This window comes from Canis lupus, chromosome 20 (assembly GCF_048164855.1).
Source record: "Canis lupus baileyi chromosome 20, mCanLup2.hap1, whole genome shotgun sequence".
NCBI classification, from domain to species: domain Eukaryota; kingdom Metazoa; phylum Chordata; class Mammalia; order Carnivora; family Canidae; genus Canis; species Canis lupus.
This window is the reverse complement of record NC_132857.1, coordinates 15155390-15169287: the sequence shown is the minus strand read 5'-3', so window position 1 is coordinate 15169287 and position 13898 is coordinate 15155390. Positions and strand designations below refer to the sequence as shown.

General features: G+C 37.9%; 1 protein-coding gene across 4 annotated transcripts in view; it reads left to right on the top strand.

Annotated features, from left to right (window-relative positions):
• The window catches only part of INTU (inturned planar cell polarity protein), an 83315-nt gene that overhangs the window by 3844 nt on the left and 65573 nt on the right, over positions 1–13898 (top strand). The window lies entirely within an intron of this gene.

The following is a 13898-nucleotide window of genomic DNA, read 5'->3' as shown; positions in this document are numbered from 1 at the left end:
CATTCTATTCTGTTCCTATTTACCTCTCTAACCACAGAGTCACCACTGCAGAAGTGGTCTTCCCAGTTTGGACAAGATTACTTTTTTAAAAGAAAATAAAAAAGATTTTATTTATTTATTTAGAGTATGCACTTGAGCAGGGAGACAGGCAGAGGGAAAATCTCAAGCAGGTTCCTCGCTGAGTGTGGAACCTGACTCGGAGCTTGATCTCAGGACCCTGATATCATGACCTGAGGCAAAACCAAGTGTTGACTCTTAATTGACTGAGCCACCCAGGAGCCCCTGGATAAGATCACTTCTTAATCAAAGGCACACGAATGTAAACTTGATCTTTTTCATCAAAGCTAAGAGATAGGAATTGCCCATTGTTTTTCATTGCTTACACAGAGGTTGTTATTAAGGAAGTAATGCTACTCATTGATTCATATGAAATACTCTGAACTTTCCATGTTTTAGTTAATTATTGGCATAATTTATTATTTCATACATGCTTTGTAACTAAAAACCAGTTTCTGCATGTAATTGTCATTAAGGTGACCATTTTTGAGGTAAAATTACTTTAGAGTACATTCTAGTGAAATACTAGGTTTAATAAGTTTGATTAAGAATATAAGAGGAGGGAAGCCTGGGTTTCTCAGCGGTTGAGCGACTGCCTTTGGCTCAGGCCATGATCCCAGGGTCCTGGGATTGAGTCCCACATTGGGCTACCCGCAAGGAGCCTGCTTCTCCCTCTGCCTGTGTCTCTGCCTCTCCCTCTGATGAATAAATAAATAAAATCAAAAAAAAAAAAAGAATATAAGAGGAAAATAATTTTAGATTAGTGTAGACATTGGCAAGTCCTTGGGGAAACTTCAGGGATAATACCTGTGGATGAGTTGGGTTGAGAATATCATTGACTAGTTTCAGTATTGAAATAATGGAAATCATACATTTACTTGCAATAATGCCAAGTTATCTGCTTTCTGTCATTATAGATGAGTTTGTATTTTCTAGAGTTTTGTAAAAATGGAACAATATGGACTCTCTTTTTTTTTTTTTTTGAGTTGGACTCTCTTTTTCTGTCTGACTTTTACTCATAATAATTTTGAAACTTACCCATGTTGTTGCCTATAGGTAGTTCATTGTTTTTAAATTTCTGAATAGATTTCCATTGTATAGGGGCATCTAGGTGCCTCAGAGGTTGAGCGTCTGCCTTTAGCCCAGGGCGTGTTCCTGGGATCCTGGATCGAGTCCCACATTGGGCTCCTTGCAGGGAGCCTGCTTCTCCCTCTGCCAATGTCTCTGCCTCTCTATCTGTGTCTCTCATAAATAAATAAATAAAACTTTAAAAAAAAAATTCCAGGGATCCCTGGGTGGCGCAGGGGTTTGGCGCCTGCCTTTGGCCCAGGGCGCGATCCTGGACACCCGGGATCGAATCCCACGTCGGGCTCCCGGTGCATGGAGCCTGCTTCTCCCTCTGCCTGTGTCTCTGCCTCTCTCTCTCTCTCTCTCTGTGACTATCATAAATAAACAAACATTTAAAAAAAAAAAAAATTCCATTGTATGAATGTACCAAAATTTATCCTTCTCTTGGGTTTTAACATGGGAATGATATACTTGAATCAAAATGTTTTGAAGTCCATGATGCCATATACTGTATTAACATCCAATTTAGGATAATTCCTTTTTTCTTCTCCTGTGCTGAACCCTGACTTTTTTCTTTGAATTTCTCTTTTATCAAATTAAATAGATTAAAAATTCAAACAGTATATAAAACTAAGTTTATGATGAAAAATGGCAATTCTTTGCTACTCTTTCTTTTCTACTCCCAAGTCAGCATGTTTGAAGATAATTTATTGTCTTCCCTGTTTCTCCTCTAGCACTGCCTGCCTTACTGACATCACTCTCTCCTTGCTCCCTTGCTCATGTCTTTAGATCTAATAGGTCTCCAGTCTTGTTGACTTCCTTTTCTGATATCCACCCCTCCTTCTTTGTTTCTTCAGAGGCACTGCCTGACTTAAAGCACTTACCTCTCCCAAATAAGAGAGGGGTAGCTTTCTGACTGATCTAGATGGCTCATCTTTTAATTCCAGTCTTTTTTCATACAGTTTGCTTTCTAGAACACAGTTCTAAATCATTTTTCTCTTAGAGAACCTACTACAGAAAGATATAGTGGCAGTTTGGATCAAAAATAGAGTTAAAGGGCAGCTCCGGTGGCTCAGCGGTTTAGCGCCGCCTTCAGCCCAGGGTGTGATCCTGGAGTCCCGGGATCAAGTCCCACATTGGGCTCCCTGTAAGGAGCCTCCTTCTCCCTCTGCCTGTGTCTCTGCCTCCCCCCCTCTCTGTATCTCTCATTAATAAATAAGTTAAAAAACTAGAGTTAAACACATACATAAATAATACCGTGAAACTAAATAAAATGAAGCAAATATCCATGTCCTTCACCAGGTCATCTCTATGATCAGGAAGAGAAGGCTAAGTTATAAAATATATCTAATCATATGTCAGGCTTGATTACTGATGATTGTATTGTGCAGATAATTCAACATTTCAATTATAATGAAATTTCTTTAAAATGTTGCCTCAAGGGCAGCCCGGGTGGCTCAATGGTTTAGCGCCGCCTTCAGCCCAGGGTGTGATCCTGGAGACCCGGGATCGAGTCCCGCGTCGGGCTCCCTTCATGGAGCCTGCTTCTCCCTCTGCCTGTGTCTCTGCCTCTCTCTCTCTCTCTCTCTCTCTCAAGAATAAATAAATAAAATCTTTAAAAAAAAAAGTTGCCTCATATAAGCATCCTGGTTCAGTGTAATAAGTATTGGATTGAAAGTAGGGGTCAGCCAACCTGTGACCCCTACTCTTAATCCCCACCACTAGTCATATGACCTTAATGTGTCACATGAATTCTAAAAGCATCAGTTTTCACGTGTTAAAATGGGAATGAGAGTGTTTACTTAACTCTGACTTTCATTAACTGAGAGAAGGTTTGCTTAAATCCTAGGAACAGGAAAATTGTGAACAGTTGATGATGAAGAATTGACAGGACAAAGAGGAGATTGATGGTAGAGGTGACATGTATTTGATTTGGAAGAGGGTTAATCCAACCTGATTTTCATTTTCTCCCCAGCTTTATGGAAGTATAACTGACAAAAATTGTATATATTGTATTGTATATATTAAGTTATACAATGTGGTGATTTGATATATACAAACAGTAGTAGATTCTCTAAGAGGAAGGCAAATAATCCTTTTACAGGCTTATTTTGCTTGCCCTGAGGGGTTCAGAATTAGAAGAGTTTTTGGTTATAAATTATCATTTTATGAGATGTCTCTTATAACAAGTTTTCTCATCTTTGTTAGAGGTTTCATAACTTCCTCTGTATCTTCAGTATGAGAATACTACATATTTTAAGGGGCAGTGTAGTTAAAGAGAAAACTAAAGGCTGAATGTACAAGCATTTCTATGAAATCTTTGTGTAGATGACCTAGTAAAGACATGCTTTTCTTTTTTTCTTAATTCAAAATTATTTTTTCTGAACAATTTGAAATATATGGGAAAGAAGGAAGAAGGCTCCTATATATTTCTCATCAAATACATGGCTTTTTTTTTTTTTTTAAGATTTATTTATTTATTTATTCATGATAGAGAGAGAGAGAGAGACAGGCAGAGGGAGAAGCAGGCTCCATGCCAGGAGCCCGACGTGGGACTCGATTCCGGGACCCCAGGATCGCGCCCTGGGCCAAAGGCAGGCGTTAAACCGCTGAGCCACCCAGGGATCCCCTACATGGATTTTCTTTAAGATTTTATTTATTTATTCATGAGAGACACACAGAGAGAGGCAGAGACATAGGCAGAGGGAGAAGCAGGCTCCATACAGGAACCTGACGTGGGACTCGATCCCGGGTCTCCAGGATCACGCCCTGGGCCAAAGGCAGGCGCTAACCCACTGAGCCACCCAGGGATCCTATGGCTTTTCTTTAACATGAAAACTATCTTCCTGGTATTGATTGAGAAGTTTTATGGGTCTTCATTAATTCTTTTATTTTAAAGTTTAAGTAATAGGATAACTCTGTTAGGGAGTGAAACTACTCTATGTGAAAATATAATGGTGGATGATACATGTCATTATGCATTTACCTAAACTCATACTTAAACCTATACCACCAAGAGTTAACTATAATTTAAACTATAGATTTGGGTTGATTATAATATATGACTATAGGTTTATCCAGCATAACAAATGAATCACTCTGGTGGGGGATGTTGATAATGGAGGAGGCCATGTATGTGGGAAAAAGGGAGTATATTGGAAATCTCTGCCTTCAGCTCAATTTTACTGTGAACATAAAACTGTTCTGAATACACACACACACACACACACACACACACTAAATCATTTTTCTATAGTACTCAAAAGCTCAGTGGCCTCCCAAATAAATTCCAAATTCCTTAGGATGATTTTTCAAGCTGTTTTAGATCTGCCCCTAGTCTTTCTGATCTCATCTTTGATAATCTTACTTCTTTAAAGCCTTCTTTATTCCTACTTGTCTTACCTCAGGCTGCTATTTTAAAAATAGCATAGGACATCTAGGTGGGTCAATTAAGTGTCTGACTCTTGATTTTGGCTAAGGTCATGATCTCAGGGTTGTGAGATCAAGCCCCACATTAGGCTCTGGACTGGGTGTAGAGTCTGCTTAAGATTCTCTCCCCCCCCCCCCCCCGCCCACACTATCTTTCTCAAAATAAATATATACATGAAAAAATTTAAAAATTGCATAGACTGAGTAGCTTATAAACAACAGAAATTTATTTCTGAAGGCTGGTAGTCCAAGATCACTGTACTAGCATGGTCAGGTTCTTGTGAAAATCCTCCTCCAGGTTACAGCTTGCTGATTTCTCTTTGTATCTTCACATGGCAGAGAGCAGGACGAACAAGCAAACTTTCTCATGACCCTTATGAGGGCACTAATTCCATTCATGAGGTCTCCATGCTCGTGGCCTCATCTAATCCTAATTACTTCCCAAAGGTCCCATCTCCTAATACCATCACACTGAGCAGTAGGGTTTCAACATTCACATTTTAGGGGGACACAAACATTCAGTGCATAACGTTACTACACTGAAATACACACCCATTCTCATACCTCTTGTGTACTTTCACACCTATATTTGTACATACTTTGTTCTCTCTGAAATGCCCCTTCTTCCTGTCTTGTGAAAATCATTCGATGTCCCACTTAAGTGCTACCTTCTCCTGCAACCTTTTTTGATCCTTCTTAGACTTAATTTCTCCAAATTCAACTCTCCTATAGCAGTTTTTGTACTTCATCTTGAGTACTTGCATTTTAGCTAGGTGATGAGCCCTGTGTCCATCTGACACCTTTAAAAGTACAAAAATGCCCTATCACACAATGTTTTTCTGGTCTATGATTTCAGTTCTGCCAGGGTCAAATCTTATCCCTAACCTAGTGATATGTAAACATGCTCCATTTAGCTGAAGATTCAGCTAAGGAGGTAAGGAGGTAAGGAATGTGGTCCTGGAAGTGGGGTCATTATTAACATAGTTCCAATGGAGATGTGTTCCAGATGTAAATATTTATTTCCTGCAATGAGTACCCAGTAGTTTACTGACTGATCCCTTCCTTTTCTCTAACATGCTTCATATTTGTTCCACTGGTGACTGTGGCTAGGCTAGAAAGAACACCAGCCCATCCCCACCCCTCCCCTCAAGCTGCTATAACATCTAGCATAGACTTTGACCAATCAAAAGACTTCGAGGATGAAAATTAGATATTGCTGGTAGAGCACAGAAAAGCAAACATAGAAAAACATTGGGGAGACCAGTGATGAGCAAATATCGGATAGAATCCATATTCATCTGTTATGATACTTTTATGGTGTGTGGTTTTTCTCTTCCTAGAATTGTCAGGCTGTACATATTAGCACCATGTAACTATGTGTTTTGGTTACTTTGGTACTTTTGCTCACTAAAAAGGAAAAAAATACACTGTAACAGGTTTGGAGTAGTAGCAAAAGTCTGTTTTTCTTAAAGAAATCAACCAGCAGGTCTGGCTATTTAGAACTTTTCTTTTAGATACCAAGAAAATACTAATACCATTTCAATTGCTAAAACGTGCTGACAATGTAAATAAAGACCTGAGAGGGCAGCCTGGGTGGCTCAGCAGTTTAGCGCTGCCTTTGGCCCAGGACCTGATCCTGGAGTCCTGCGTCGGGCTCCCTGCATAGAGCCTGCTTCTCTCTCTGCCTGTGTCTCTGCCTCTCTCTCTCTCTCTGTCTCTCATGAATAAATGTATAAAATCTTTTAAAAAAACCCAAAAAAGACCTGAGAGATTCAGTAATTTAGAAGAAAAAACATTATAGTGTATAATTCTTGAATATGGATTGAGAAACTTATTAGCATTGTCTGAAGTTTATTTTCTTTAATATAGTTACGTCACCGTTTATGTAAGTGAATTTGGTTATTTGCAAATTAGCAAATCTTTCTTTGGGAAGGACTCTGCTCATGTTTACTACAGCAGTTAGAGCCTTGAAAACCAATTAAAAGTGTCCTCAAACTTTGCAAGTAGACAATAAATATACAGAGAAAAGTAGAATAAACAAAATAACCTCATCAAAAGACATTTACACAATGACAGCTTTGCAGTTTGTACCGTAGGATCTCAGAAAAGAGATGCTCAACATCACTCATCATCAGTGAAATACCAATCAAAACTACAATGAAATACTACCGCACACCTGTCAAAATGGTTAAAATTAACAACACAGGAAACAAAGATGTTAGCAAGGATGCAGAGAAAGGGAAATCCTTTTACACTGCTGATGGGAACAGAAGCTGGGTAAGCCACTGTGGAAAAATATGGAGGTTCCTCAAAAGTTAAAAATAAGAGCTACCAAAACTAGAAAGAACCCATCAAAAAGAAGAATTAAAGACCAATATCTCTGCAAAAATTCTCACCAAGATACTAGCCAATAGGATCTAACAGTATATTATGAGGACTATTCACCACAACCAAGTGGGATTTATCCACGGGATGCAAGTGTGGTTCAACATTCGTAAAACAATCAATGTGATAGATCACATCAATAACAGACAATGGACTATTACTGAGCCATGAGGAAGGACGAATAATTACCATTTGCTTTAATGTGGAACTGGAGGGTATTATGCTGAGTGAAATAGGTTAATCAGAGAAGGACAATCATCATATGGTTTCACTCATATGGGGAATATAAGAAATAGTGAATTCAGTATTCCTGAAAGATTCCTTATTCCTACTCCAGATGATTAATTCCTATTTAGATTAAGCATCAAGTACACAAATGATTAAAGTGTTAAAAAGTTTAACAGAGTTGTAAAGATTGTACTCTCAAGTTAGTTCTACTAGAAAGAGATGTATTAAAAACACAACCTTTCATTACAACTATTATTAATAACACATTAAAGAAATTAATATTATATGTTGATACTCCTGCTCCAGGAGATGGAGCTTAATCTTTCTTCCCCTTTAATGTGAACTAGATTTAGTGATGCACTCTCAAAGAACAGAGTATGGGAAGTGAGAGTAGTAGTTTGGCTATTGTGGACACTGCTGCTATGAACATTGGGGTACAGGTGCCCCTTTGTTTCACTATATCTGTATCTTTGGGGTAAATACCTAGTAGTGCAATTGCTGGGTCATAGAGTAGCTCTATTTTTAACTTCTTGAGGAACCTCCACACTGTTTTGCAGGGTGGCTGTACCAGCTTGCATTCCCACCAACAGTGCAAGAGGGTTCCCCTTGCTCCACATCCTTGCCAGTATTTGTTGTTTCCTGTCTTGTTAATTTTAGCCATTCTCACTGGTGTAAAGTGGCATCTCGTTGTGGTTTTGATTTGTATTTACCTGATGGCAAGTGATATGGAATATTTTTTCATGTGTTTGTTGGCTGTGTGTAGGTCTTCTTTGGGAAGTGTCTGTTCATGTCTTCTGCCCATTTCATGACTGGATCATTTGTTCCTTGGGTGTTGAGTTTGATAAGTTCTTTAAAGATCTTGGATACTAGCCCTTTATCTGATATCATTTGCAAATATCTTCTCCCATTCTGTAGGGTTGTCTTTTAGTTTTGTTGATTACTTCTTTTGCTTGTGCAGAAGCTTTTTATCTTGAAGTCTCAATAGTTCATTTTTGCTTTTGTTTCCCTAGCCTTCATAGATGTGTCTTGCAAGAAGTTGCTATGGCCAGGGTCAAAAAGGTTGTTGCCTGTGTTCTCCTCCAGGATTTTGATGGATTCTTGTCTCACATTTAGATCTTTCAACCATTTTGAGTTTATCTTTGTGCGTGGTATAAGAGAATGGTCCAGTTTTGTTCTGCCTGTGGCTGTCCAATTTTCCCAACACCATTTATTGAAGAAGCTGTCTTTTTTCCATTGGATATTCTTTCCTGCTTTGTCACAGATAAGTTGACCATAGAGTTGAGGGCCCATTTCTGGGTTCTCTATTCCATTCTATTGATTTATGTGTCTGTTTTGTGCCAGTACTGTCTTGATGATCATAGCTTTGTAATACAGCTTGAAGTTAGGCATTGTGATGCCCCCAGCTTTGGTTTTCTTTTTCAACATTCCCTGGCTTCAGGGTCTTTTCTGGTTCCATACAAATCTTAGGATTATTTGTTCCAATTCTATGAAGAAAGTCCATGGTATTTTGATAGGGATTGCATTGAATGTGTAAATTGCTCTGGGTAGCACAAGCATTTTCACAATATTTTTTCTTCCAATCCATGAGCATGGGATGTTTTTCCATCTCTTTACATCTTCCTCGATTTCTTTTATAAGTGTTCTGTAACTTTTACAATATAGATCCTTTAACTCTTTGGTTAGGTTTATTCCTAGGTATCTTATGGTTTTGGATGCAATTGTAAATAGAATTGATTCCTTAATTTCTCTTTTTTCAGTTTCATTGTTAGTGGATAGAAATGCCGCTGATTTCTGTGCATTGATTTTGTACCCTGCCACATTGCTGAATTGTTGTATGAGTTCTAGCAATCTTGGGGTGGAGTCTTTGGGGTTTTCTGTATACAGTATCATGTCATCTGTGAAGAGAGAGAGTTTGACTTCTTTGTCAATTTAAATGCCTTTTATTTCTTTTTGTTGTCTGATTACTAGGACTTCTAGTACTATGTTGAATAGCAGTGGTGAGAGTGGACACCCCTGTCGTGTTCCTGATCATAGGGGAAAGGCTCTCAGTTTTTCCCCATTGAGAATGATATTTGCTGTGGGCTTTTAATAAATGGCTTTTATGATATTGAGAAATGTTCACTCTATCCCTACAGTTTGAAGAGTTTTAATCAGGAATGGGTTTTGTATTTTTTCAAATGCTTTCTCTGCATCTGATGAGAGGATCATACGATTCTTGACTTTTCTGTTATTGATGTGATCTATCACATTGATTGTTTTACGAATGTTGAACCACACTTGCATCCCGTGGATAAATCCCACTTGGTTGTGGTGAATAGTCCTCATAATATACTGTTGGATCCTATTGGCTAGTATCTTGGTGAGAATTTTTGCAGAGATATTGGTCTTTAATTCTTCTTTTTGATGGGTTCTTTCTAGTTTTGGTAGCTCTTATTTTTAACTTTTGAGGAACCTCCATATTTTTCCACAGTGGCTTACCCAGCTTCTGTTCCCATCAGCAGTGTAAAAGGATTTCCCTTTCTCTGCATCCTTGCTAACATCTTTGTTTCCTGTGTTGTTAATTTTAACCATTTTGACAGGTGTGCGGTAGTATTTCATTGTAGTTTTGATTGGTATTTCACTGATGATGAGTGATGTTGAGCATCTTTTCATGTGTCTGTTGGCCATCTATGTCGTCTTTGATGAAATGTATGAAATGTCTTTGATGTATGTCTATTCATGTCTTCTGCCCATTTCGTAACTGGATTATTAGTTTTTTGGGTGTTGAGTTTGATAAGTTCTTTTTTTTTTTAAGATTTTATTTATTTATTCATGAGAGACACACAGAGAGAGAGGCAGAGACACAGGCAGAGGGAGAAGCAGGCTCCATGCAGGGAGCCTGACATGGGACTCAATCCTGGGTCTCCAGTATCATGCCTTGGGCTGAAGGCGGCGCTAAACCACTGAGTCACCCGGGCTGCCCTGATAAATTCTAAATATATTTTGGATACTAATCCTTTATCAGATACATCATTTGCAAATATCTTCTCCTATTCCATAGGTTGCCTTTGGTTTCCTTTGCTGTGCAGAAGATTTTTATTTTGATGTCGTCCCAATAGTTCATTTTTGCTTTTGTTTCTCTTGCTGAGCTCAGGGACCCTACCTAGAAAAAGTTACTATAGCCAATGTTAAGATAAGTTACTGCCTGTGTTCTCTTCTAGGATTTTTAAGGTTTCAGTTCTCACATTTATGTCTTTCATTCATTTTGACTTTATTTTTGTGTATGGTATAAGAAAGTGGTCCAGTTTCATTTTTCTTCATGTTCCTGTCCAGTTTTCCCAGCACCATTTGTTGAAGAGACTATTTTTTTTTCTACTGGATATCTTTTCTGCTTTGTCAAAGATTAGTTGGCCTTATAGTTGTGAATCCATTTCTGGGTTTTCTATTCTATTCCATTTACCTACATGTCTGTTTTTGTGCTAGTACCATACTGATTACTACAGCTTGTAATATAACTTGAAGTCTGGAATTGTGATGTATCCAGCTTTCCTTTTTTTTTTTCTTTTTATGATTTTTTTATTTATTCATGAGCGAGAGGCAGAGACATAGGCAGAGGGAGAAGCAGGCTCTCCATGAGGAGCCTGATGCAGGACTCTATCCTGGATCCTGACCTGAGCCAAAGGCAGACACTCAACCACTGAGCCACGCAGGTGCCCCTGTTTTTCTTTTTTGTGGTTCCATACAAATTTTAGGATTGATTATTCTAACTCTGTGAAAAATGCTGGTAGTAATTTGATAAGGATTACATTAAACGTGTAGATTGTTTTGGGTGGTAGTAGACATTTTAACAATATTTGTTCTTCCAATCCATGAGCATGGAATATTTTTCCATTTCTTTGTGTCATCTTTAATTTCTTTCATACATGTTTATAGTTTTCAAAATACAGATCTGTTACCTCTTTGGTTAGGTTTATTTGTAGATATCTTATGATTTGGGGTATAATTATAAATGGTATTGATTCCTTAACTTCTCCTTCTGCTGCTTCGTTATTTTAGAGAAATGCAACAGATTTCTGAATGTTGATTTTGTGTTCTGCAACTTTATTGAATTGGTGTATCAGTTGTAGCAGTTTTTTGGTTGAGTTTTTTGGATTTTCTCTACAGAGTATGATGTCATCTGCAAATATTAAAGGTTTTACTTCTTCCTTGTGGATTTGGATGTTGATTTTTATTTCTTTTTGTTGTCTGATTGCTGAGGCTTGGACTTCCTGTACTATGTTAAGTAACAGTGGTGAGAGTGGACATCCCTGTCTTGTTCCTGATTATAGAGGAAAGCTCTCAGTTTTTCCCCTTTGAGGATGACAGTAGTTGTGGGTTTTTTATATGTGGCTTTTATGATGTTGAGTTATGTTCCAGACTAGCTTTAGTTGTCCACATGGGCATGGAGACAGTCCTTCAAGGCCTCTGCTTATGCTGTTCCTTCTGCTTGGAGTTGTCTTTTCTCTTTCAGCTCCCTATATCCCCATCACCAACCACCTACTCTTTTAAAACTTACTTCTGAAAAAAACAAAACAAAACAAAACAAAACAAACTTCTGTGTCTCCTCTGCCAGAAATTCTCCCTGCCCTGATCCTCAATCCCAGGATAAACTAGATGACCTCTGTCTTTCATTTACCATATGTATTGTTGTGAATTCTTTCTCACTTTCTCTTCTCCACTAGACAGGGGAAGGAACTGATGTTTTTTAATCATTACAATTCTAGTACTTTCCAAGTGCCCTGCACTGTTCATTTGCTCCATGATTGAATGCCCTGTGCCTGCTCCCTGCAAGCTGAAAATATCTTTAAGTCAAAAAATGGTTTCCCATTCAAATTTTAAAGATTAAAAGAGTGAGATTATAAAGCAAATAATTTCATTCAGTGTTTAAACTGATATATATCTTCATATGTAATTATGTGTAATCATGATATGTACATTGTACCATTTTAAATCATGGTACATAGTTATCTAGATTGGAAATATTTAGATTCTTCAGAGTAAATACTAATTTCTGTGGGTACAGATAGATACGGTTGAAACATCTGATAAATGGTTAAAACCTGATGCTAAATGGTGCTAAAATAATGCCACAATTAGGAACCAATAAGTGCCAAAGAAATGTTAGTTTTATATATGGGGCTGGATATTCCTTTTTTTTTTTTTAATATTTTATTTATCCATTCATAGAGACACAGAGAGAGAGAGAGGCAGGGGCACAGGCAGAGTGAGAAGCAGGCTCCACGCAGGGAGCCCGATGCGGGACTCGATCCAGGGTCCCCTGGATCAAACCCCGGGCTGCAGGCGGCGCCAAACCGCTGCACCACCGGGGCTGCCCTGGATATGCCTTTTTTTAAACCATTAATATATAGTTAAAAATTCCCAACCACAGATGAGATCAGTAGTTAGTTTCAGAGTTGAGTAATAGAGTAATACATTTTTTAAAAGTAATTTTCACAACTTTTAGAGCGAAGTTGACTTTTTTTTAGAGAGTAATAGAGTGTGCACAGGTTTGGGTGGTAGAGGGGAGGAGCACAGGAGAGGGAGAGAGAGAGAATCTTAAGGAGGCTCCATCCCAATGCAAAAAGCCCCACAACTGGACAGAGTCCAACACGGGGTTGGATCTCACAACCCTGAGATCATGACCTGAGCCAAATTCAAGTGGTGGACGCTTAAGCAACTGAGTCACCCAGGTGCTCCTAGAGAAATAGTTGACTTTTAAGTTAAAAGAATAAGAGTTGCTAATAAATAGTGCAGAAAACAGAAATGTCTTTCTATTTGATGGAATGATTAGAACACAAATTATACCCTTTTACATCAGAATATTACAGCTGGTGTTTCTGAAATATTCTCTTTACATACTTTATTTTCCACTGTAACCAGTTTTATTTTAAAAATAGCAGTTTGAAAGGTAGTGTTCATTACATTGAACAGGCAGGGTTGAGTTTGTATTTAGGATTGATACCTTAAGATAAGCATTTTGTTTTGTAATGTTGTTTCAGCCATTTTATTTTTATTTATTTATTTATTTATTTTATTTTTTTTATTTATTCATGATAGGCACACAGTGAGAGAGAGAGAGGCAGACACAGGCAGAGGGAGAAGCAGGCTCCATGCACCGGGAGCCTGATGTGGGATTCGATCCCGGATCTCCGGGATCGCGCCCTGGGCCAAAGGCAGGCGCCAAACTGCTGCGCCACCCAGGGATCCCTGTTTCAGCCATTTTAATAGAAGTACTTTTGTTTTTATCAATGGCCTATTTCAGTTAAAAGTTTTTTTTAACAATCACATGACAAATTATGTAATATGCGGTTTACTTTTCTTACAATTGTTTATAAAAAAACAAGTTTAATGGAAATTTTAGGCTGTAGAAGCGATCTTTATCAACTGTGATTATAAACTAGTTTTTAGCAAAGATTTTAGTTTATGGTGAGGTGAATGTTTTGAAAATTTATCGTATAAACAAATTTATTAAAAACAATAGGCTTTAGTTTTCATTTTAACATAAACATACTAAATAATTTCTATGCAAACAGGATGTTTTTATGTCCAATTTCCAAATGGCTTATATCTGGATATAATTGAACAATCAACTATTAATGTAAATTATTGTCCAGTGAAATGGTGTAAAGTGAACAAGGGCTGAATTAAAATGAAAAAAAATCTTAGGTTCTAGAAGGAGGCCATCTCCTTTTCTTTTTTCTTTTCTATCACTA